The sequence below is a fragment of the Meriones unguiculatus genome, chromosome 2 (genome assembly GCF_030254825.1).
Source record: "Meriones unguiculatus strain TT.TT164.6M chromosome 2, Bangor_MerUng_6.1, whole genome shotgun sequence".
Lineage (NCBI taxonomy): Eukaryota > Metazoa > Chordata > Mammalia > Rodentia > Muridae > Meriones > Meriones unguiculatus.
The window spans coordinates 126,838,005-126,855,976 of record NC_083350.1 but is presented as its reverse complement, the minus strand read 5'-3'; the positions used below and the strand labels follow the sequence as shown (position 1 = coordinate 126,855,976).

Below are 17,972 nucleotides of genomic sequence, written 5' to 3'. Positions count from 1 at the left end.
TGGTTGGTTAGTTTTGGAGCTGCTCTGTCTTGTTTTGTTTTGTTTTGTTTGAGATGGGCTCTCTCTATATAGCACAGTCTGGACTCAAGCTCAAAGCAATTCTGCCTCTGGCCTCTGGGGTACTACAATTACAGCTGTGTACCACAACACTCAGCTAGTTTTAACTTTGGATTTAACTCCGTCTAGTTCTTCCGTTGCTATAAAAACTCAAGGACTAAATGAAGCTTCATCCGACCTGATTTTGGTCATCTGTGCCCTGGGAAGACTGGGTACAGCAGAGCCTGGGGATTTGTTTTAGATCCAGGGGAGCTATTTGCAGCAATAACCAAGAGATGGGGGATACACAAGGAGAGAAGGAGAAAAGGAGAGAAAGACAACACGTAGGAACACTAGAAGCTTGCTTATATGGGAGTGGGGAGGTTGGGGAGGAGGGGTAGAGACAACTCACCACTAACTTGGTGAACACTAACGGCCACTGGAGAACCACTTCCGGTGCCCTCGAGGCAATATGGCTGTTTTCCATCTCTACAGGGCAGGTCTCCGTGAATTAGCTGAACACCACTTGATATAACATGGGAAACCCCACCTAAAATACACATTAGCTAATTAATATGCCCCATGGCTCTGGATTAGCCGCTGTACAAAGGACACTTTGTCTTTACACGCCAAGTATCTTTCAAGAGAACAAAGAACAACAGATTGCTCCTTCAAATTCAATTCATATACAAAATGTTTATTCTAGAGATAACTTAGAGCCAGGTATGGTGGTACACACCTGTAATCCTGGCACTCAGGCAGGTTCTGGCAGGGGGTTGGTAAGTTCATAGGAGCCCCTGATTTAACAAACAAGCAAGCAGAGAAATTTGGTATAACATCCATCTAAAGTCTCTGCAGAAAGAGGCTGGTGTTTGATGTTGATGTCTTCAAGGATTATAATTAGAGCAATGTGCTTATGGCCATTTCTTAATAATTGAAGTGCAGACAATGAAACCTGGGTAATTAGTAGCAGTGAGCTGATAACATTAAGTTGACTCTGCTTCTCCGTGAAGGTATTAATATGGATGAGGAGCATCATGTTGGAGCAGCACAGACTACACACAATGCAAGGCGAAAAAGAGAACCAGGTGGGAGAAAAGAGAGGGACAGCAAGCCATGCCACCCAGGATAACATGGAGGAAATAAATGTGTTGGGGGCAGTGTTAGGTGCAGTTCCTGGAAATGCTTAGCAGTGAAATCATCAGCCAAGAAGTGAAGAAATGTAAAGACGGCTAGAGCAGGAGTTAGTCACCTTGTCGGAAGCCCACAGCGCTGCCTAGGGGGAAAGGAGGACCCAGAAGAAGAGGCAGCATAGGTCATTGATTTCCATGGTGATGACTGAACTGTCACCGTCAGAGCTTGATGACTTCAGAGTAGGAGTGAGGGTGTGACAGTCATAGCTACTAATATCAGCCTTCCAGGCCATCCCCAGTCTCTCGGTGTTTGTGCATTCATTTTCATAACTCTTAAGAAGCATGGAGTACTGTTCATCAGTTTTGAGAGAATGGTCCAAAGTGAGACCAGTCTAAATGGACATTATGTCCAAAAGCTTGTTTCATTCTGCAAGTGTGAATGTATAAGGTAATAATACCCAGGAACACCATTTTATTGGTGTTTGTAATGAACATTTGGAGCAAATTCTTTTAGAAAATGTATTATCAATGTCCATTGGAGCACTGGAAGGGAAAAACCCTATTTCTAACAAAGTGACTTCTATTTCTCCTTTGTTTACATTAAAGAGAACAACAAAAAAAAAATTCCATTTTATCAACAACTCAACACTGCTTTGCAAACATTTTGCATCAAAACAAAAAAAAATACTGTGGGTCTGTTTTTCTCATGTGTTGTTTTTTTATGGCAAATGACACTTTTGAGGACAATTTTCATCACTGGTCTTCATTCATCTGTCCCATACCTCTCCTTCAAACCCAGCCTCACAGCCAGTGGGAGGACGTGTGACTGTTACTGCACAGTTAACAGTGGGACATTAGCTGCCCTGAAGAAGTCTGCAGGGCCTGGGCAGAGCCACTGGAGTCAAACACAGCGGGCGTTAAACCTCCCGTCTTCCAGCAAGGCAACCGGGCACCAACCATCTCTCTACCCTTAATTTTCTCCAGCTGAAGAATGCAATTATGTTGGTATTGTTTTCTTAGAGATCTTGTGAGGATAAAACTAGGTAACACACATCAAGAATTCAGCGAGAATCCTTGCTAAGACTGTGAAAATCCACAAAGTCCCTCCCTTACCCCACAGTTCCCACTCTGGATCCGAAGCCTTCTTCTATGCTAGCTAAACAGATCTCTGTTTCCTTCATGAGGATGATGAGAAGAGCACTCAGAATGTTCCTCCAGCATTGGCGAAGACCTGGGGTGTAGGAAGTAAGACATTCAGGTCCACGGATTCAAGAGCCAAGTTTTCAGTGGTGTTTCCCAAGTATAAACCCGTCAACCCGGGGCAAGATTGTTCAGCTCCAACCCTCAACTTCTCTTCTGTAAGACGTCATTGCAAATGCTCACTTCAGAAGGAGCTGCGCTGGTTAGGCTGCTAATGCACGTGAAAACTGCCTTGAGCAGGAGTGCTGTGCAGAACACAGGCTCAGTAGAGTATCAACTGGACCTGCGCATGAATCAAACATCGCCTGCCAGCCTCACTTTCCTAGAGTTTAATAGCAAGTTAATTATCTGTATGTACTAAGATGCCATTTATAAATTCATGGGATAGATGACTATTCATTGACATGACAAATGTTCCTGATCCGTTATTTAGTAAAAAGTATTTTACATCCTTTTTTTTAAGCTACGCACACTCATAACAAGAGGAAAAGGTCTGTTAGGATTTTGGCAAAATGTTAACGGTGATTGTCTGTCACTTTTGGCTGTGTGAGGGAAGAGTTTCTCTGGTTTCCATATTCTGCATTAAACATGCATCTTTTTCTACTTAGAGCCAGAAAATAGATATAAAAATTTAAAGGCAACTATAGTAATAAAAAGTACGGTCTGGTGAGTTTTAAGTGAATAAAAGTCTGACAAAGGATGCAGAGCTTGAGGCACAGCAGGAAATGCACTCAGAGTAAGGATCAGTCAGGACGCACAGGACAGGGGTGGGGCTCGGGAAATCGGGGTCAGAGAAAGGACAAGCTTTAAGTCAGAGCTGAGACTCCCTGTGAAGGAGCCTGTCCTCTACCAGGCATGTGCTGGGATTGAAGGACGTGGGGCCATAGCTGGGCCAGGCAGGCCACAGGCAATCAAAGTCCACGGGAAATCCTATGGGTTTCTGAGCTTGAGAGGCACTGAACCATCCTTTTCTTTCTGTCTCAGATCCACAGAAAGGTTGACTTACGCGCTGGCTTATGCCAGCCACCCTAGCTGGACCCTTTCTCCTGTGACTTTCAAGGAGACTTTGACTTGCCTGAGCCTGATTTACTTTCTTCCAGTGAGCAATAAACCGAAAGCTGTCACCACTAGGTGGCATGCCCCAAATACTATTTAACTTTGAAACTGGCAGAAAAGTTGGCTGGGAAACCTTCTGACAACCTAGGCATCGAAAGCATTGTGAGTGGAAGCCAGATGACTACCGAAGGCTTTCGGTTTCTTCCTGTTAAAGACGAAGGGCACCAAGGAGAGCCACACCATCACTGCCCTACACCCCGTCCTGACCCCAGGAAACACTCCTCTCTAGGAGGGATATAAAGTCTGCTCCTCAAAGGGACTTTGGAGATTCTCCTCAAGAGACCTGTCCTTGCCTCTCAGTGCTTATAACCAAAAATCTCTTTTGCTAATCAAAATAAATGTCTTCTATAATACTACCCAAAGCAAATATATATCTTTGGTGTCATGGAAGGATAGCATCTGGTCATAGATGTAAGTTAGTTGAAATATAATGAGAAGGATCCCTGTCTAGGGTCTATTATATTTGAAGGACAAGAACGATGCCCAGACCAAAAAGTCGATCCTGACCTCAATGTCTCTTTTAAACACCACTGCTACTACTAAGACTTTTGTACTGAGCTAGAGCTAGCTGTGATTTGAACCTCATATGGATTTGTTTATTAACAGAGTTCTCTTCACCTATAGTTCCATGCTTTGTATCATCCTATAAAAATGGGTTTGTGGCCCATCGTGGTGAGACACATCTGTAACCCTCAGTCCTCAGAGCCTCGGTTCCTAACCCCCCTAACGTTGCGACCCTTTAACAGTTCCTCGTGTTGTGGTGACCCCCAGACATAAAATCATTTCTTTGCTGCCTCATATCTGCGATGTTGCTGCTGTTATGAATCGTAACATAAATGTGATATGCAGAATACCTGATACGTGACCTCTGTGCAAGAGTCATTGGACCCCCTCAAAGGGGTCATGACCCACAGGTGATAATACCCACCCAGCAATGATGCTATCCCATTAAATGAGGTAAGGTATGTGAAAAACACATGGTGGTGCAGGTAGACGGTGGTAGCAGGCCCAACGTTGGTAATCATAGGTTTGTAGCAGCTTATGAACTCAAAGAAACTGTTTTAGCAGTAGGTGACTTCCCTAGGGTGCTGACTTTCATTAACTTGCCTTGTCTTCTGATGTGTTCTAGCTTCTCAGCTGCTTGCTAACTAACTCTTATTTAAGTTCAGGTGACATATGTTTCCCCAGAAGCGCCTCCGGGTTTGTGCAGCTATTCAAACAGAATTTCTGCATCCATGGTTTAAAGTCATTGCAGCAATACAGTGAAATCAATTCAGGTATTCTACTCCCTAGACATTATATGTCTTCTAATAATTTACAATAAAAATGTATGAGGCTAATGCAATAATTTCTTAAGATTGCTGAAACAATTCTAATTAGCTAGTCAGAGACTAAAACAGACCTATTCAATCAATCAAATAATTGTTGCTCATCAATTTGGGACCAATAGGGTTGGGTTACCCACCAGAGATAAAGAGGTAAGCCACAAAGATACAGCAAGTAAACGGACAGTGCTTAAATTCTTAAAACAGCTTTCAGCTTATGGATGCAAAGGTACATGTGTGCATGCTCATACACACACACACACAGAGAGAGACAGAAAGAGAGAGAAGAGGAAGGGAGAGACATATAGACAGTGGAGGGAAGGAGACACAGAGAGGGAGGGAGAGACAGGAGAGGGAGAGAGAAGGAAGAAGAAACACACAGACAGAAAGAGAGAGGAAGAGACAGAGAAAGAGAGACAGAAACAGAGAGAGAAACAGAGAGAGGGAGGAAAGGAGAAAGGGAGAGAGAAAGAACAAAGATCTCTAGGAACACATCTCATTGTGATTGCCTCTGGAATGTTATTTTACTTTTTCGAACTGTTTGAGTTACCACTGCATGCATTACCATTAAACAAGTAAATAAATGTTAAAAAAAATCAAGTCTTTACATAAACCAACAAATAGCATGGTTTGTTTATACCTACACTTTATAGTAACTGTGAAATCTTTATACTTACCTCTTCACTTAGGAAGAAAATTAAATCATTCACTTCAATACAAGACTGTCATTGCTCCCCAGCCATTAATTACTCCTAATTTCCCTCATACATACACAATAACAGCTGTACAATCAATCAAACAGTCCACGTGCCATGGTGATAGCCTGTTAAAATGCTTTGCTAAAAGAATTTGATAGTGGAGGGGTTATCAGGATCCTGCCATCTGGCTGAGTAACCATTTCCAAAGCTGGTGAGCAAAATCTGCAGCCAAGGCAGCCGAGCGGCCCAGAATTCCCATCCATCAGCAGTGTGTCTCACTAAGCAATGACTGTCCTCTCTGAAGCTCATTGCTAGGTGCCAGACTCGGGAGAGCAATATGCCCTTCAGCTTTAACCTTGCCAAGGAAGGAATCCATCAGTCTATCAGCAAGCATTTATTAATCATCTCCCACATTCAAGGCACCACGATAAATTCTTCAGAGCATGCCGAGAAATAGAAGAGGTGGCTTCTAACCCATAAGAGTTTATTGTCTAGTTGGAGAGATGGAATACATAACAACTCAAAAGGCAGAATTATACAAGGCAAGAGATTGAAAGCGGCACATTCAGATGTGAAGGCGGAAGGGAACTAACATCTATCAAGTGCCTGTATGTGGTGCGGGACACCTCTCATAGACGCCTCACTCAGTCATCCTGCCAGCCCCACTCTTAACTCCATTTTATAGACCCAGACATTAGGGAGGTTGCATAGAATCACATGGACAGGTAATGGCAGGACCATTACAACCTCCATCCGTCTGATTCCAAGGCTCTGCTCTACTGACTTGGAAGTGTCGCCTTTCTCAGGATCTATCACACCGCCCGCTGAAAATTAATGTTCTAAGAATTATCTGAAAAGACTTGCCACGGAGGAATAATGTGCAGCATCCATGTGTGGAATGTAGAATTTGAGGAACCTTAGAAAAGGTTGAAAAATACCAGGATGGGAAGAATGCTATGCAGTGGAAGAGGGTATGTTCCTTCCACTTGCAAAGAAGTGTCTGCATGATGGAGCAGAGATGGAGAAGCTCAAGATGGTATGAAGAGTGACTCGTGTTGTGCCCAATCCTTTTGCAGCACAATCCTTGAAGTAAAGAAATGTTTTTGGGACTAGCCATCTATGAATCAGTGAGTCATTCTTAAGAAGCAGCCATCCCTAGCATGGGACTGACATAGGCCTAAGTATCCCAAAACCTTACATCACTCCTTAGTGATGCTGGATGTTTGTCAGATTTATCATCCAAGTCAGTTACAAGCAATCAGGATGGATGGAAGACAGATGGATGGGTGGGTGGATAACTGGATGGATGGATAGATAAATGGATGGATGGGTGGGTGGACAGGTGGATGGATGATGGATGGATGGATGGATGGATGAATAGATGAATAAACGTATAGATAGGTGGGTGGGTGGATGGACAGACGGACAGATGGCAGATTTTGGAGCAGAATCCAATAGTAATTTAAATATATATATACAAGGCTCTCATTGCAATGCCTTACTTGTCATGGGTGGTGCCGTGAAATATGACAGGCAAAGTGTAAGCTGCTTCCCTTTGCCACTGGAAGTTTCTCAGGGTGTGTATTGAGAAGGACCAGCAGAGACACATATGTGGTGGACAAGGAGCCCATGCTGGTCCTCTAGGTCTGATATTGGTAGCCATCGTCTTCTGTGTTTCTCCTATTGACTAATAAACTTCTCAGTGAGAGCCTCCCTGTGTTGCTTCATATTGATAAGTCACCCACACCTTCGCTCCTTGTCCCACACCCCACACCTGACCCATTAGCAGATCCTATTGTTCCTACCTAGGAAATGTACCCATGTCTAACCACGTCACTGCCCCCACTGCAACACCCTGTGTGGCTTCAGCACTGCTTCCCCGTGGTGTTGCCATGACCTCTTCACTGACGCCCTCTTCTTCCCCGGCCTCCCAGAGTCGATTCTCAACAGTATCCAGAGTACTCAGGTGAAAGCACACACCAGATCATGCTGTGCTCTGACCTCAATCCCCTTAGGGAAGTCCTCTCCCACTCACTGTCACAAATGTCCCACAGATCTTTCCCACCATTTCCTCTGACCCTATGCTCTCACCATTCCCCAGCTACACTCATTTCTTTCCCTCTTCTATGTAAGGCACCTCCCTCCCTCCCCCTCCTCCTCCTGAGGCAATTGGGCTTTCTACTCCTGTCTTCTGGGGTGCCCTCCCTCAGAGAGTCACATGATGCTCCCCCTCTCTCTCCCTTCCAGGTCGCAACTCAAATGCTGCTGTTCAGTGAGGCTGTTCCCAACCTCCTTGCGGTGTGCCCATCCTGCCCTGCCCTCTCTCCTGTGTGCTGCACTTGGCTACTGTCCACCTCCTTCCACTGAAATAGCCATCGCATGAGGGTAGAGACTGTGTTTCCTTCCCTAAATGGCGCTGGAGGCAAAGGGGATACTGAGAAGGAGAAGGAGGAGAAGGAGAAGAAATGAGCAGATCTATCTTTGGCTCAAAGATTTTTTTTTTTTTTTTGCTTGTTAGTTGTTTTATGTTGTTGAGGTTTTTGCTAATGTTGAGTTTTTGTTTGTTTGTTTGTTTGTTTTGTGTTTTGGACTTTATTAAGGACAGATAGAGCAAAACTACCTAAGAGAAAAAACAGGGAAAAAAAAGTAAGCTGCAAAATTTCAATAATATTATCTCCCTTTTTAAAAATTATGTTGTGGCCAGCAAGATGGCTTAGCAGGTATTGCCACCAATACGTGTCTGGAAAAAAAAAAATCCCAATAAAGGAAGCCAAACAAAAATACTGTTCAAAACGGTGTGTTTTCTATTGACCTTTTCCCAAGTTTGTTTCACTTCCCACGGAGTGGTTATCTTTGTATTTGAAACCTGGGTCGTCTGAGGGTCTTTCTTTCTCTGTTTTCACCGAAACCGTCTCGATGTCTGAGCTGTACGTACAACTCTGGGCTGCATCATTAAGGTTTGTTCCAACTCATGGTTACGAAATAAGAAACATTGCATTAGAAGATGGCCACTGTCCCCACTTAGGGGCCCAAATGTATGTGCCACACATTCTTAAGATTCCTATCTCAGTGATTTCCACATCACAGCCTAACAGCATGAAGCAATTGCCCCTTGCCAAGCTGCAGCCCAACAGAGCTGCTGTGTCCTGCTGCAGTTTCACAAATACAGTCCCCTTCTGCTGGGCGTGGATGGAGGATTCTCAGGAGCTGAAATGACTCCACCCTGTGCGGAAAGGACAGAGCATGCAAGGCCTGCCCGCCCCCCGCCCCCCGCCCCCGCCTCGTGCCCTGGCTGGCCCATGTTTGTTGTTCAATTGGGCAATGTGGACAGCGGTTCACAAGGCAACACATCCTCCACCCCTTACCATGTGAGCCGAGCCGCTGGCTAAGGAGGGATGCTCCTCTTCTCAGTGACCACGCCCTTTCCTAGGCTGGGCAGCACAGGAAGTCCCAGCGGGAGGAGGCACTGAGCTGTGGGAACCGCACGGTGTGGGCTGACAAAGATCCGCTCCACCCCTCACCCAAGAGACTGCTCAGAACATGTTTTCTTCTTCCTGCCTGAGCGGCTCGGCTGATGGGTACACTCGTGTTTTCATGCTGATGGTGGTCGGGAGTAGGAGTTACAGACTCAAGGCCCACACTGCGCCCTAGGAACCTTGTGAGACAGCGCAAGTTCGGCACGAGTCCTGCAAGTGGAAATAATCTACAAAGTAGCCACTATCTCCGCTCCACACACGCGCGGTATTCAATGGTGACAGTGACAGCCACATGCGCGGCTTCCAATTGATTGCTGGTGGAGAGCACAGCCTTGCTAAAACTTCGCCTTCCGAGGCAATTTAAAAACATGTATCGAAAACCTTACAGGAGCCAGGTGCGGTAGTGCACACCTTTAATCCAGCACTCAGGAGGCAGAGGGATGAATCTCTGTGAGTTTGAGGCCAGCCTGGTCTACAAAGAGAGTCCAGTTCAGCCAGGGCTATGACGCTATTACGCAGAGAAACCTTGTCTGGAAAAACAAAACAAAGTGAAACAAGAAAAGTCTCACACTGGGCTATTGCGTGAGTTCAAGACTAGCTTGAAGAACTTAGTGAGCAACTGCCTCAGAATAAAAGTTCAGGGGACAGCTCAATAACAGATCACTTCTCTGCCCCGTGAAAGGCCCAAGCTGCAGGTCCCAGTCCCCACCCCCAAAACAGCATTCCTGGTCAAGCCCAAAGAAAGCCCAATGCATCATCTGTAAAAACACATATTCACACATGAAATGTGCTTGTTGCATAAGATATATGCTTATATGTGTGCAAAAAGAGGGAGAAGCATTTGTCCTTTGTCCTGAGGGACCCTCTTCAGTTGTCCTCTCTTCCTGCACTGTCCTTCCCTGTCCTGCTCTGGCCCCTGGCTCCTTTTTTTATTCCCAGGCGGTAACCTCCTCTTCCCAAATAGTCTCTGTCCTTAAGGCTCCTCCCCATATACCCTTAGCTCACTACATTTGCCTCATCTCTTTTACATCCTTGCTTTACTGATGGTTCTTTGATCAAAATATCTTCTTTCTGCATCCTGTTCTCCCAGGCCCCCAACATATATCCAAGTATCTACTAGAAACGCTCACGCAGGCATGACACCTTAACTCAGCCTCTCCATCACCTTCCATCACCTTCCTCACCCCACATGCACAAACACCACTCACCTGCTTCCTTCTCACTGTACCCCACCTCAGTAAACGGACTGTCATTTCACCAGACGTGGGACAGAAGCCAGGATGCAATCCTTCCGAGGCTTCTTTTCCTTATAGCTTAGAGCCAAACCATTATAAGTCTTGTAGTCTCCACATTAAAAAGCCACCAAATCTACCTTTGTGTCAGCCTCTCCACACTTGACCTCTTCATGAGTTTCCAAAATGGTCCTCCTGAATGCAGTGTCTGTTCATAACCCACTCTACACAGCAGCTGATTCACCAGCTTAAAAATAAGTAGAGAAATAAATCCGATCAAAAGGCTTGAAACCTCCAGCCACCATGCTAAGTTATGTAAGAGTGATGAGATGATGCACTGTTTTTATTTTATTCTAGATACTTCTCTGGGATTGGTCAGATACCTAACAATAAATGCATCTCGTTCCTGCCAGTTTTTAAAAAATTGAAATGTTTTAAAAGAAATTAAGGTAGAGTTTTTAGCTTGGGATATAAGACATTTGTATTCATTGAGTCAGCACTGACAGAGTAATGTCCAATAAGCTAAACAGATAAGTAAGTTTCAAACCTCCAGAAGCCATTGCAGGGAACAAGGAAGGAATGTCCCAAACCAAGGAAGCAAATACAGGCCACTTCAGCCTCATCTTGGTCTACTGAGCTGGGATGCACTCTCAGACCCTTCTTGACAGAGGCAAAGCCACTATCATTCAGTTAGAATTAGCACGTAAAAGGAAACATATTTGTCCTCTCTATTAAGTATTCTATGTAAAGGTTGCAAAGCCAAGTAATTGTATTCCTTTTAAAAAATAAACATAATGGGTATTTTTATCCCCTTATTAATGGAACAAAGATTAAAGTGGCAGAGTGCTTGTCACCTTATTGCCACACTCCTTGTGATCCCTACAGAACCACACACCACAGTGGACTCAGGATTAGCCCAGGACCTGGAAAGAGAAGGTCAAAGGCACAGAGAAATTTGTTACTGTCGACAACTTTGAAAATAAATAATGGGGAAATAGATGAAGTCCCCAAGTTTCATAACAAAAGCCATTATGCTCTTCAGGGGCAGGGCTTCCGGAGGCCAAACATGTTTGCAGGTTACCATAACAACCACGGACCATCATCTTCTCTCTGACTTATTCTGAAGTAGCTTTTATTAGGCCGTAAACAACAGATCACTCAACTGGCTTTAGCATCTCCTTGCACTTTTCTGCTTTTTCATCTGTGGTTGCACACAGGACTGGTGTCCAGGAAAAAGGAAGTGTCCACGTAACTGTTACAAAGAGAGCACACATCCAGACTGTCACACCATCTCTTTGAAGTTGCCTCTCCCCAGCTACTCAGTAGTACTGAAGCTGTCTTAGTCAGGGTTCCTATTGCAGTGACATGACACCATGACCAAAAGCAAGTTGGGAAGGAAAGGTTTATTTGGCTTACACTTCCACACCACTGTTCATTATTGAAGGAAGTAGGACAGGAACTCAAACAAGGCTGGAATTTGGAGGCAGGAGCTGATGCAGAGGCCATGGAGGAGTGCAGCTTACTGGCTTGCTTCCCTGGCTTGCTCTGCTTGTTTTCCTAGAGAATCCAGGTATGACCACCCGAAATGCACTGGACCCTATGCCATCAATCACTAATTAAGAAAATGCTTTACAGCTGTATTTGTTTGTTTGTTTGTTTGCTTTTTTGTTTTGTTTTATTGTTTTTCAAGTCAGGGTTTCTCTGTATAGCCTTGGCTGTCCTGGACTCGCTTTGTAGAGCAGGTTATCCTCAAACTCACAGAGATGTGCCTGCCTCTGTCTCCCTGAAAGATGAAATTACAGGTGTGTGCCACTGTACCCGGCTACAGCTGGATCTTAAGGAGGCATTTTCTCAACTGAGGTCCTCTCCTCTCGGACAACTTCAGCTGCGCCAAGCTGTCATAACCTATCCAGCACGGATGCTAGAAAGCCAGTCCTTGGAAGTTTACTGGTGGAAGTAAGGAGGGACACCCCCCATTTCCAGAAGAATCAATGTGTCACTTTAAAATGTAAAGAGACATCTGGTAGGGAGAAGGCTCTTTCCATAGTACCCAAAGAGAAAGCCCTCTTTTCTACCCTATGGATCACTACCCCAGTCTTAAGAGCTCTGGCCCCACGTACAAAGCTCTGTTGCACTCTGCTTCCAGAATGCACAGTCAGGCCTCCCGGTTGGCAGGTGAGACTCTTAAGACTTTCCATGTGTTCAGTGAAAGTAACTAAGGAATGGTGCCTATTGTTCTTGAAAGAATGATGAACTGAGCACAGGGATGAGAACGCAGCACTGACCCTTCCCCTATTAATTACATGTATAGATAGACTCTACCCTTCAGGATAATGGTCATTGTAGAGTTCACTGTGCCACTGTGGCATAAACACAGCATTACCAGGGAGTACCATTGGTACCAAATAGAGATGTTGGAGAAGTAAAGCAAGTGGAGAGAACAAAGTATCATCTAGCTGAATCAAAGAACTAGTACATTAGTAAATAACTCATGGGGTCAGCCTAATTGCAGTGTAACTGAGTAACGATCTAAGGTTCTATTCCACTGGTGCCAAATTAAGTCTGTTGTTACTTTAACACAATATAGGGCACTATGCAAGATCAGGACCACTGGCTCAGGGAGAGGGAATCAATGTCTGTTCTCCTCCTGGGTTGTTGCCTCCCATCTCCACTCTGTGTTACTCTGTTGTCTTAGTTAGGGTTGCCACTGCTGTGATAAAATACCACTAGCAAAGTCAACTTGTGAGGAAAAGGGTTTATTTTAGCTTACAGTTCCACATCATCGTCCACCATCTAGAGTAATCAGGGCAGGAAGCCAGAGGCAGGAGCTGATGCAGAGGCTAGAGAGGGTACTGCTTGCTGACTTACTCTCCTGGCTTCCTCAGCCTGCTTGCTTACTGCAACCAGGACCACCACCCCAGAGGTTAGACAGCCCGCAGTGAGCTGGGACTTCGCACATCAATCATTAATCAAGAAAATTCACCATAGGCTTGTCCACAGGTTTTTAGAGTAGGGGGTGTTTTCTCAGTTCAGGGTACTCCTTGCTCAAAGGTTCTAGTTTGTGTCAAGTTGACATAAAGGTAGCCAGCACTCCTGTGTTATTTACACACCTTCTGGCTCTATGGAGCTGTGAATTTCCCAGTTTGCTCAGGGGCCAGGAGCAGGTGGAAGGAAATGGGTTCCTCCAGATCAGATAAGTTTCTAAACCCAAGGGTGATTTACAAATGTTAGTATCCTGACTGGTGGAAAAGCCAAGGTCAAAGGGAGGGTCCAGGCAGGGTAACAAGAAGGAAGCTGTCCGCAATGAAATAGTCAGAGTTCAGAAGAGGCAGCTGTGGGATTAGAGGAAGCTGTGGTCACTTGCAGGGGCTGCTGACAATGGGCATTAAAACTGCCAGGGTCAGAAGCCAGAAGGAAGGGAACTCCCCAGAGCTGGCTTCTGATCTCAAGGGCCTGTGACCCCACCACATGCCTTTGATCAGCTAGGACCCATGGCGGGGGGGGGGGGGAAAGGGGGCTTTGCTGCTCTTTTGGAGGATGAGCCTCCATAGTGAGCCTCTCCTCTGGACCTCAGACAGATCTGAGAAAAATCATCCAGGCTATCCTAAATCCATATCAGCAAGCCAAAAGCAGAGCTCCAGGGAATCCCCGACTTTACACTTGAGGTCAGATCCCAATCTGCCAAGTCTGGGTTGAATTCATTGTGGTTCTGAAACAGCAACTCAGGACTCCCTTCAGGAATGAGTCCCCATCTGGTTGTCCAGAGGACGCTGCCTAAAAAGCTAGGGAAACGCACAATGCACCTAAGGACGCACTGTGTGGTATGCTTGCTTTCTGCTCTTACTGCCTTTCTGTCCCTTTTTCCACAGTGGTCCCTGAGCTGTGGCAGGGGTGGGGGACAGATGTGCCTTTGTGTGTGTGTGTGTATGTGTGTGTGGCAGAGCACTCCACTGACTTATTCTCTGCATTTTGAGCAGTTGTGGGTTTTTATATTAATCACTACCCACTGCACAAACAAACTTCTTTGATGAGGTCTGAAAAGTGCCTTAATCTCTAGGTAGAGAGAGATAATACTATGTCCACAGAGCAGAATATCAGTAATACGGTTCACTTCTGTGGCCTGTGAGCTCCTCAATCATGGGATTTTTTCCTCTCTCTCTCTCTCTCTCTCTCTCTCTCTCTCTCTAAGATTTTATTTATTTATTTATAAGTGCTTTATCTGCATGTGCACCTGCATGGCAGAAGAGGTCATTAGAGGGTACAGATGGTTAGGAATTGAACTTAGTACTTCTGGAAGAGCAGACAGTACTTTTTTTTTTTTTTTTTTCAATTTATACCATGGCCCCCTCCCTCATCTCAAGTCTCATCAGGACTGGCTGCATTGTCTTTCTCTATGGCCTGACAAGGCTGTACCAGGGGAGATTATAGTACTCTTAACTTCTGAACCAAAAGATTTTTTTTTATTTTAATTTTTATATTAATTACAGTTTATCCACTTTGTATCACAGCCTTAGCCTCCTTCCCCACCCCCTCCTAATCCCACCCTCTCTCTTCTTCTCCTTTGCCCCTCCTCCAGTCCAATGATAAAGCAGGTTCTCCTCCCCTTCCATCTGACCCTAGTCTATCAGGTCTCATCAGGACTGGCTTATTTGTCTTCCTCTGTGGACTGGTAAGGATGCTCTCCCCTCAGGTGGAGGTGATCAACCTGTGATCAAAGAGCCAGCCCATGAGTTCATGTCAGAGATGGTCCCTGTTCCTATTATTGGGGAACCCTGTTGGACACTGAGCTGCCATGGGCTACATCTGAGTAGGGGTTCTAGGTTATCTTCATGCATGGTCCTTGTTTGGAATATCAGTCTCAGAAAAGACCCCTGTGCCCAGATTTTTTGGTTCTGTTGCTCTCCTTGTGGAGCTCCTGTTCCCTCCAGGTCTTTCTATCTCCCCCTTCTTTCCTAAGATTCCAGGCACTCTGCCCAAAGTTTAGCTATGAGTCTCAGCATATGTTTTGATACCTTGTTGGGTAGAGTCTTTCAGAGGCCTTCTGTGGTAGGCTCCTGTCGTGTTCCCCATTCCTTGTTTTCTCCCTGTTCCGATGTCTGTCTCGTTTGCCTTTATAAATGAAGATCGAGCATCTTACCCAGGGTCCTCCTTCTTGTTTGGCTTCTTTAGGTGTACAGATTTGTTTATCCTGTATTATATGTCTAATATCCACTTATAAGTGAGTATAGACCAGCCATATGTATTCTTAATCCCAGGCATGTGCTTCCTCCTATAGAATGGTCCTTAAGTCCAACCAGAAAGCAGTCAGTTACTCCTATAACATTCATGCCACTATTGCACCACCACGCTGATCATTACTGCACTTAGTAGGGTGCACAGCTTGATAGCACACTTTGTCAGTTTTCCCTCAGCAGTCTTCGTAGCCCCTTCCAGCAGTATGAAAGCTAGCTAGCAGGAAGGAAGCTTCCTGATCAGCACCAAATTGTTTTCTCCGTGACCTGTGACTAATGTGTGTGGTGTGTTCAACAGCAGGGTCTTACTGTCAAGCTCTGGTGGGCAACCAAGAGCAATACTACCTGATAAGTATAAGGACCCAAGATGGCAACCGGCTGGGGAGGCACCTGGTCCCTGAACCCACAAGAGAAAACCTGGGTCACAGGGCAAGGACAAGCCAAGAAATCAGAGTGCAAACTCTTCCGCCCACCCCTCTTCATACGCACACTGTTTTCATACTCTGACACTGCTTTCCCTCGTCCACTCAAGACAGAGTTTCAAACAACAACAACAAAAACTTATAATAATTACAAAGTTTCTGGAAGCTCATCGTGCAATCCAAGCTCATTCCTGTGGCCTGAAAGACCTAGCAAACCTCACCCAGTGTCACTGTGCCTGTTCATCTCATTTCTACCACTTAGGCTTTTTTTTTTTCTCATTTGCATACTTTGGAAATGCCACCCACATTCTCTTCTGCCTGGATCTCTGACCCAGGCACTTTTCACTCTTTCTTTCTGCACAGTTTCACACACACACCTCCCAAGACCTTCCATTCATATATTCAGACAACAAACACTCCCAAGCCCTTCCATTCAGACATTCAGACAACAAACGCTCCCTGAGAAATGTTGCTTGTTGAACCTGTGGACCAGACACCACAGAACACAACAGGAGGAGCAAGGCCCTGCCTTGGTGGAGATCACCTCCCCAATGTGGAGAGACAGATAACAAGCAAAGACACCAGGAAAGAGTACACCTGTCTGTCAGGCAGGAGAAGGACTGATGGGAAAGGAGCTGCCACTCTATGCAAAGAGCTGCCCTGGGATCTCTCTTTCAGTCCAGAAGATTCATTACAGCACATGAATTTGCAACATCTGGATTTGCTTTTTGTTCTAATCTGTCTTCTCTACTTGAATGTTAAGTGCACAAAAGCAGGAAGTGTCCGGTGTCAGTATATCATTTATCCCTGGGCTAGTAAGTGCTGGGTAACTTTGATGAATAAATAGAAGAGGGGAAAAAGCAAAGAAGGAAGAAGGGAGAGTGAAGAATCAAGGGAGGAAGAAAGAAAAGAAGGAGAGAGGGAGAAACAGAAGGAAGAGAAGAAGGAAGGAAGGAGACAAGTATGTAAAGAACAAAGAAACTAAATAAAAGCAAGAGCAAAGGAATCCCAGAGGCTGGAGAAAGTCATGCTGAGTGAGAAGATAGTGTCAGGGGAGGTTAGCCTGCAAGCGGGGGAGGGGGGGTGCACACATACAAGTGTGGATAGGTGTGTTGATCTAACTGGGAACCATGGGAGTAGATGCCCTGGTCCACCGAGAGCGTTTGAAATAGAGTGAACGCAGCAATCTTACAGTTGCCTGGACCCCTGAAAGGAGGAAACACTCGCTCGGAGTGATTAAACATCCATCCCATTCAAGGTTGTACCACCTGGCAGCCTGAGAACCACACACAAGAGCTGAGACACCACCCTCAGAAGGGAGTGAGGATGCGGCAGAGGTTGGCCCTGGGTGCTGGGAATGCCCCTGGGAGTGGATTCAGCGGCTGGGAATTAAGTGACTTTGGTTGAGGGCAAGCAAACTGAGCTGGGGGCTGCATAGGAACAACACTTTGGGAAGGCAATTAAGCAACCTGTACTAGGAACTTTAAATGCCTTAAGATTTTACTTGGGGAATTTTAAGAAAGGAGTTCAAAACATGAATAGTACCCAAAGATACTCAAAGACAGTTAACTGCAAAATCAACGTATTGCAATAAGTAAAACCAAGAAAAATCTCTCAATGTCCAGCAATAGAAGATAAATAAACTGGAGAACATCCAACTGATGAAACAGTGCTCAGTCACCAAAAAAGTAAAATCTACAAAGACTGGGTAGAGTGTAAAGTGCTTTGTGTATTGTTAAAGAGGATAAGGTAAGGATAAAACTTCATGTGGTATGGCCCACGACATACAGATGATTAATAATCATTGCGATACTGAAAACACAACATGACTAAAGCAAAAGCTAAGAGTGAGTGTCTATAAAATGTGAATAATGGCTCCCTCTAACACGGCTGACAAACATCCTGTCATCAGTGTGACATGGACCAAGGGGCTGAGTGCTGAAGATGGAGTGGTGTCTTCTCCAAGAGCCAGCAAAGACACAGTGTGATGAAACTCACAGAGGAGGAACCGGTGGATTCCCAAGGCACCTGGGGAGGACCTCCAAACTCCGATCACTCTGGGAAAAAGGAAAGGGACAGTCAGCGACAGCTTTTCGAGGAAAG

The 17,972-nt window shown here is 45.2% G+C and overlaps 1 protein-coding gene across 1 annotated transcript in view; it reads right to left on the bottom strand.

Annotated features, from left to right (window-relative positions):
• Mdm1 (Mdm1 nuclear protein) overlaps nt 1-9,088 on the bottom strand; it is a 59,073-nt gene extending 49,985 nt beyond the window's left edge. Inside the window, exon 1 of the mRNA XM_060378104.1 lies at nt 8,874-9,088. The gene's annotated coding sequence lies outside the window, so the exon portion shown is untranslated. The remainder of the gene's footprint in view (nt 1-8,873) is intronic.
• Between the last annotated feature and the right edge of the window lie 8,884 nt (nt 9,089-17,972).